The 6,288-nt window shown below is 45.6% G+C and overlaps 1 long non-coding RNA gene across 1 annotated transcript; it reads left to right on the forward strand.

The window, feature by feature from the left end:
• The first annotated feature begins 2,275 nt into the window (after nt 1-2,275).
• On the forward strand, nt 2,276-5,978 carry LOC111750857 (uncharacterized). Its single transcript, XR_002785906.2, has 2 exons — nt 2,276-4,983; nt 5,073-5,978. It is a non-coding gene; the product is annotated as an uncharacterized LOC111750857 (long non-coding RNA).
• The last annotated feature ends 310 nt before the right edge of the window (nt 5,979-6,288 follow it).

The following is a 6,288-nucleotide window of genomic DNA, read 5'->3' on the forward strand; positions in this document are numbered from 1 at the left end:
GTACATACAGTCATGGAGTACTATGCTTGGTAAAGATGATGAGGGACTTCTTTCTCTAGGTACAGTAGAAAAATAATCTCCAAATGGCACTAAGTTAAGATACAAAAAGTGTGTTGAGTATACTACCATACACACAAGAAAGGGAAGATAAGAATACATTCAAGGCTATTTATGTTTGCAAAAAGAAACTCTGGAAGGAGAAACTAATAAAGGTGGTTAGCTGGTAGGTTGGGTGAGGAATTGGGTGGAAAGGATAGGGGATGGGTATAAGACTTTTCACTGCAAATATTTTTATATTATTCTGATTTTTTTCAACTTTGTTAGTTAGCTATGGTAGGTAGAATGGCTCCCCAAAAATGTCTACATCCTAATTCTTAGATCCTGTGACTGTGTTGCTTTATATGGCTGTCATGGATTGAACTGTGTCCCCCAAAAATATCTGTCAACTTGGCTAGGCTATGATTCCCGGTATTGTGTGATTGTCCACCATTTTGTCATCTGATGTGATTTTTCTATATGTTGTGAATCCAATCTCTATGATGTTAATGCAATAGAATTAGAGGCAGTTAATTTTTTTTTTATGTTAATGAGGCAGAACTCAATCTGCAAGATTAGGTTGTGTTTCAAACCAATCTCTTTTGAGATATAAAAGAAGCAAGCAGAGACAGGGGCACCTCGTACCACCAAGAAGGTAGTGCCAGGGGCAGAGCGCATCCTTTGGACCCGGGGTTCCTGCACTGAGAAGCTCCTAGATCAGCAGAAGATTGAGGACAAGGACCTTCCTCCGGAGCTGACAGAGAAAGCCTTCCCCTGGAGCTGACATCCTGAAGTTGGACTTCTGGCCTCCTAGACTGTGACAGAATAAACCTCTGTTTGCTAAAGCCATCCACTTGTGTTATTTCTGTTACAGCAGTCCTAGATAACTAAGACAATGGCAAAGGGGACTTTGCAGCTACAATTAAGGCCATGGACCTTAAAATGGGGAGATTATACTGGATTATTTAGTAGGGTCCAATCTTATCACATGAGCCCTTAAAAGAGAGCTTTCTGTGTCTTTGGTCAGAGAGCTTCAGTGGAAGGAGAAGGCAGGGAGATTTGAAGCATGAGAGGGAATCAACCTGCTGTTGCTGGAGGGGCCACACAGAAAGTGTGAGAAGGAAAGCAGGGAACCTCTAGGAGAAAAGACCACCCCTCAGCTGATAGCCAACAAGGACACAGGGGTCTCAGTTTTACAACCAGAAGGAACATAAATCAATCAACAACCTGAATGAGCTGGGTGTTAGGATTACGGAAGTGAATTCTTGCCCAGAGCCTCCAGTAAGGATCGCAGCCCTGCAGACATCTTGACATCAGCCTTGCAAGACCTTAAGTAGAGGTCTCAGCCAAGCCCACCTGGATTCTGACCTACAGGAACTGTGAGATAATAAATCTGTGTTGTTTTTAGTCATGAAGTTTGCGGTAATTTGTTACAGAATCAATAGGAAATTAATATACTATTCTGTTTTTTTTTTTTAGTCAGTGCTCAGAAAACCTCTTCCTGTTTTACAGTTTTTATTTCTTTGTAGAAGTTTTGACTACTTGAATGAAATTTAGAGCATGAGCTGCGAGTAGGCCCATGAAAAATCAGGCCCAGTCCTATCTATATTTTAGGGCAAACTAAGGCCAAAGATCCACTCTTGGTTATATTTTATCAACTGCTGTCTTTCACCCCATCCAGGCTCTCCTCAACATTTTCCAGACAGTGTTCAGGAAAGCATGGTAAAAGTCAATGTTTAGCTACACATACTCAATGAAATACTACTGTTTATTACCTTAGTCCAGTGTTTCTCAAAGTATAGGTCACACTGGACCAGAATCAGCAGCATCACCTTTAAACTTGTCCCAAAAAAATCCACCACCATTGAGTAGATTCTAACTTAGAGGGTCCCCTTTGGGCTTCCGAGGCTGTAAATCTCTGTGGAAGCAGATTGCCACATCTTTCTCCTGCAGAGACGCTGGTGGTTTCGAACTGCCGACCTTTTGGTTAGCAGCCGATCGCTTTAACCACTGTGCCAGTAGGGCTCCTTTAAACTTATTCAATCCAAAAACCCAGTGCCGCCGAGTCGATTCCTTAGACATGTGAAATATTGGACCCTTTCCAGACCCCCAGTGGCCCAAGCTTTAATAGCTCCCCCAAGTGATTCTGATGTATATTTAAGTTTGAGAACCCTTCTACATCCTAGCCCATTTAATACCATAGCCCCTTAAGTGACTGGAGCCCTGGTGGCACAGTGGTTAAGAGCATGGCTGCTAACCAAAAGGTCAGCAGTTTGAATACACCAGCTGTTCCTTGGAAACCCTATGGGGCAGCTCTACTCTGTCCTAAAGGGCCACTATGAGTTGGAATCAACTCAGCGGCCATGGGTTTGGTTTTGGTTTTTTTAAGTGGCTAGGATGAGTGATAGAGCTGGTAGAGGGAGAGACTACAGGATTTCAGAAGGTGGGGAGTGTCCTAGATTTTGTCCTAGCAGATCTCTAAGTAGCCACTATGGCCCAAGGGCTTAAGGTAACAACAGAAACTTTACAGCGTTAGATAAGCAAACACATAGCAAAAGTGTACACTGAGAGGCTAGACAAATGTGGCAGGTAATGAAGGGAAGTATGGCAGGCTGCCCTTTCACAGAGGGTAGGCTATTAGCCCACACCAGCTAATGGAGCCTGGATGGCACACTGCAGGGGCTTCACCCGGAAGGGTAAGCACTGCGTAGTGTGGCAGTCCATACCACCCTCAGAAGTGCTGTGTTATGTCAAAAAAAGCTCTACCTACAAAACACTACTCTGTAACACAAGAAAAGCAAACAAAAGTAAACCAAGAAGTGCCTGCCATTATTGACTGCAAGATGTTTTTAAAAACGGGCAAGGAGTGTGTTGTGGTCATTTCAGATCCTGTGTGGCTGGGTAGACGTTGGGCAATGTATGACTCACAGATGACCTAGGGAAATAGGCAAGCAGCTTCTCTAGGGGCCTGACGGAGAAAAGGGAGAACAGAGCCTGAGGGAGACCTGAGAAAGAATGCCAGAGATTAAATTGTGGAGAGGAATTTGCCTACCTACTTACTGCTCCTTGGGCTGAGGCCTCCCAACTTTGTACACTGGCTTTTGGATCTCCCAAACACACAGGCAATTGTCCAAATGCCCTGACTAGGCCTCCTCTTGCTATCGCTTTTTGGTTCTTTGCCCATTGATATCTCACTAGTATTTCCCTGTTCAGACTCACATGGCCATATGCCCACTCCTACATACAGGTTCTTGGCTGGTTCCTAAGAGCTTGGCCTCTGTCTGCCCTTATCTCCTGGCCTGGCTGCATAGGTCTGCCCTACTCTGGTCTACCCTGATGGTACTAACAACTGAAACTAGGCAGCATGTGGACAGGAGTGCCTTGTGCTGTCCACCTGTGCAAAGAAAACCGAGCCCTGGGAGAATGCTCTTAGGAGTCACCTTAACCAAAATACAGCTTGACCTTGCACTTCTTTGCAGTGTGATGTGACTCATTTCACACAGGCACGTGCACCAACATGGAGACAGAACTATGATAGTCAGAGTTGGGAAAGGGGTGGAGAAGCCAGGATCCAGGGGAATAGTCCTTGATGGAGCAGGGACACTTTTTTCGTTTTGTTTTTAGGGAGCATCAGCAGGTGTGAACCCAAGACTCAGCTGGTCTACAAGATGGATTGTGGTACCTGCTTTGGAAACTCCCACATATATGGACACATGACAACGGGGATTTCCAGAAAGCTTGCACACTTAACCTGCAATAGACGATACTTCCCTTCTGTGGGTCTCAACCTCTCTATCTGACTAAGAAAGAATAATGCCAATCCATTTCACTAGTTGAAGGAAGTGATTGTGGAAGAGAAGGGAGAAGTTTGTTAGAATCAGCAGCCCAAGTTTAGATTTAAGCACTCCCTGAAAAATTTCAGAAAGGTCTGTCTTGTCCTTTGTTAACAGAAAAAAATCACTCCTTCATGCCACAGCCGTATATTGAGCTCCTCTCTGTGCCAAGCAGCGTGAAGTTGAAAAGCCACAAAGGCTGAGAGTCAGGGGCCCACACTGCAATGCAATTTCTGATGTAATCAAGAAATATTTATTGAGTGGTGTTCAAGGTTAAAGAAGTATAAGACATACTTGGCCCCGTTCCTGCAAGAGCTTGTAATTCTTGCTGGGGAGGCAAGACAAACTCATCTGAAACAACAAGAACAACATCAGGCAATCTATAACCAAGTTCTCAATTGTGTGGTACAGACTTCAACTGCTGTTGGAATTCAGAATGAGGAGGATCAATGAGAGAGCGAGTCCACCACAGCTAAATCACTCAGACTGAGGCATTCATTAGTCGGAGCCATTGTTCATGCTACAGATTTTTCAGTTCTAAACCGTGAATGCCAGTCAGAATGCCTCAATCACATGGATGACTCGAGATCTCTAGAGTTTCATTTCAAGTTTCTAAAATCACAAGACCACTCTGGGTCTTGCTCTGCTCATTGTAGTCCCACCCACCACCTAACTCTGACTGTGAACCAAAGTTTTCTCACTCCCGTGGGTGGATGGGTGGATGAGAAGAGGGACTCCCCACCCCCACCTCTACTGCCAAACCTGACCAGGCCATTTCAACAAGGCTGGGCAAGTGAACTCGCACCTGCACCCCATTCCCACCTCACCCCAAGCCCCTCAGCCCTCTGGGAGCTCTCAATTACTGGTAATAATGCTCTCATTTGTTTGGAAGGCCTGTGGCTACTTATTGACTATATGGGCATCGGTTGACAGGATGTGGGCAGGGAGGGGAGGAGGAGGAAAAAGAGGAGGGGCCTACAGAATTAGACAAACAGAATTAGAGAGAGCGCTAAAGCAGAGATCACAGGGAACAAAGGACCAGAACAGGTTGTCTGCCTTGAAACACATCTCTTTCCATACATCCTTAGGACACCCTGTCACACCAGAGGGCTAAGTAAGTGTCCTGTGAGTGCAGGCAGACCCTCCCACCTCTCCTCAGCCCCACCCCACCACTCTGAAAGACTTTTCTGTTTTTGTTCCCAGATCACAAGCAGCATGTGTCAACTGGGGAAAGCTGCTGCCCTACCTAGGCTTGCCAGGTGTGCTGTGGGCTCCTCTGGGTGAGGACTCCTTCTCTCTATGCACACGACTCCATAGGGCAATGGCCCAGCCCTTTTGAAGCCCGGAGTGTCTTCATTCCAAGTGATGAGTTGGGAGAGTCTTTAAAACCTGTCTGAAACAGGGAAACTAGATTCCCTTTCAGTGAGAAAGTCAATGAGCAACCCATGCCCCCGTCCTTTTTTTTTTCCATGCCCCTTTTGAAAGAACATTTGTTGGGATGGGGCATAGATTGTTGTTGTGTTGTTGCTAGGTGCCATCAAGTCAATTCCAATCCATAGCGACTCCATGTGACAGCATAGAACTGTCCCATAGGGTTTTCTTGGGTGTAATTTTTACAAAAGCAGATTGCCAGGTCTTTCTCTCATGGTGCTGCTGGGTGGGTACAGATTAGTAGCCCAAAATCAAACAGATGGAGACAGGAGAGTGCAAGCTTCTCCAGACCTGGGAACCCCTGAGGTCCAGCTGGCCCCAGCTGATGTCCAGTTTGACAGAGGTCATTCCTGGAGATGGATGGTAAAAAACTAACTGCATGGTGAGATTTCAGGGGCACAGCACCCTCATTTAACTTTCCCTGTGTCTCTGGTGTGTGACGTTCAAAGAACACTAGCAGTTCATCAAAAGCATTGATTCAGCATGAATCTGGCTTTAACAACGTTAACAAAAGGATGCTAGTCAAGTCTCCCTGAATTCCTAAGAAAAAGGAGCCTAAATCTGAAATCTGTGGGACCCTACTTTGGTTTGCTAAAAGCCTTGAGAAGCCCTGATCTAAATCTCTTTGCACTAAGAGTGTGGCTTGGAGATTCCTGAGCCATGTGTACCACTGAGGAACCCTTGGTTACATGAATGGTTAAGCCTTTGGCTACTAACTGAAAGGCTGGAGGTTCAAGTCCACCCAGAGGTGCCTCAAAAGAGAGGCCTGGCAACCTAAGGCTGAAAAATCAGCCATTGAAACCCCTATGGAGCACAATGCTATTCTGACACACACGGGGTTACCACAAGTCAGCCTTACCTTGGTGGCAACTGGTTTGGTTTGGTTTGGTTTTTTTTGGTGTATCCCTGAGGTATGGCAGGCAGAGCTCTCCTTCCACAGGTGCCTTATTACTAGAGTACTAGCTAATGGTATTTTCAATTGCCTCAC

The sequence above is a fragment of the Loxodonta africana genome, chromosome 4, assembly GCF_030014295.1.
Source record: "Loxodonta africana isolate mLoxAfr1 chromosome 4, mLoxAfr1.hap2, whole genome shotgun sequence".
Lineage (NCBI taxonomy): Eukaryota > Metazoa > Chordata > Mammalia > Proboscidea > Elephantidae > Loxodonta > Loxodonta africana.